We start from the raw sequence: 1794 nt of genomic DNA on the forward strand, positions 1-1794 counted from the left end.
CCAGCCCAAAAAGTCTCATTTTTTAAGTGCATATTTTTAATAAAACAAATTCAAAATATACAGAGTCAGGCTCAAGTTGGGCATTCACAAGCATGAAGAAAACAAACAAAATGACAAAGTTCAGGGTAGTTAGTGAACTCAAGACCAGGCTGGACTTACTGCCAGGAGGGTTTCTCCTGGGTGGTATAGGCACAGGGACCATGGGCCTGAGCACTGGCCAAGCAGGCAAGTGGTTTTCTTCACTCTGCCCCAGGCTGCCTTTCAGGTCTGTGTCCCCATTTTTATGAATGTCACCTTCTCCCTTCAGATCTGAGAAGTTTCCACAGCTTGCTTCCGAAGAATTTCTTCTCTTTCATCAAGATGATTCCAAATCTTTGCTTCCACCACTATCTTTGGCACCTGCCAACTTGGCCCAAGAAGGGGGATTTCTTCAGGTGTTCCAAAGATGCTAGAGGCCATTTCATTCTTTCTCATGGATGATTCTGTTGGTTCATCAAATCCTAAGGAGGAATTGGATCCACCAGCAAAAGGAGGCTGCAAATCCCAGAAGCTATTCCTGATCTGAGGGTCAAGACCCTTGAAGGTGTTGGTGTTGGTCATGGACTCAGGGAGCGAGGTAGGCTGGTGCAAGGCAGACTGATAAAATCCATGGTTACAAGTGGCTCAGAGGAGCTCCAGACCCACAACTGGTCACCACTGCATGAGCCTCCACCCAGAAAGTTTCTTATAATGTTAGATTTTTACTTACCCTCTTTTCAAGCATATCCACTTTTAGAATTCTCTTAATTTCATAAGAGAAATTGAAATGTATAGTCATATAAAATATTCTACTCATATCAATCAATTTTACAAATTGGATGGATTTAGGAAAAAAAAAAGAATGAAGAACCATGGGGATTGCAGGCCAGTGAATTTTAAATTAAAAATATTTATTCATGAAAGATAAAATAATTTACATAAAACTAAGAAATATATAGTGAATGATTCTCATTCATTTACACTAGAACTTGCATTCATTTAATTATTAAAACAATATAAAATGATTTTTAAGAGTCACAAATATCTACCGCATGAGCATTCCTGAGAAATAAGTGACATCAGCTCTATGGAGAATACCAACTACTTCTCTATGGCCAACATGGTCTAATTTATCTACATTTATATTAAAATGTAAATAAAATGGAGATGAGTATGTATTTCTTTTAACAAAAAATCTCCAAATATAAAAATCAATTCCCAGTAAATTCAGATTTATGATACCCATTAATGACTCATATTTTATTGACAATACATCCATTTTCTTAGGCATTAATTAAAAAGTAACTTCAAAATTTGCCCATTAAAGAATTCTTTAATGTATATGGCTTAATGTAATGCTTTCTACCTTAAAATATTAGATTGGATTTCAAGAACATACAAATTACATGACTTATTACACATTTGCATTAAGCACTTTTGAGCACATAAATAGTTTTTTAGATATTGGGATATTTATTTAAATATGCTGCCCAAATTTTGTGGTCTCAGGAATTTCAATTATAGTTGGAAAGTTAAAAATAAATAAATTAAAATTAATTTATTTATTAAAAATAAATTCATATATTGATAAAAATATAAAGCACATGAGTATTTCTCAAATTCTCTAAAGTCTGTGATTTCTGCCAATTCTCTGAAGTGGGTTCTAATAACTGATTTTCAATCAGAAAACAGAAACTCAGAGCCATTAAATTACAGGATTATTTTGGATTCTGACTGATTGATTTTGTTCTTACCCCTCTTTATGAACATGCCAAT

At 34.2% G+C, this 1794-nt stretch overlaps 1 pseudogene; it reads right to left on the bottom strand.

The window, feature by feature from the left end:
• Window positions 1-239: 239 nt before the first annotated feature.
• LOC143641668 (jupiter microtubule associated homolog 1 pseudogene) lies at window positions 240-600 on the bottom strand (annotated as a pseudogene).
• Between the last annotated feature and the right edge of the window lie 1194 nt (window positions 601-1794).

Source organism: Callospermophilus lateralis, chromosome 5 (assembly GCF_048772815.1).
Source record: "Callospermophilus lateralis isolate mCalLat2 chromosome 5, mCalLat2.hap1, whole genome shotgun sequence".
NCBI lineage: Eukaryota > Metazoa > Chordata > Mammalia > Rodentia > Sciuridae > Callospermophilus > Callospermophilus lateralis.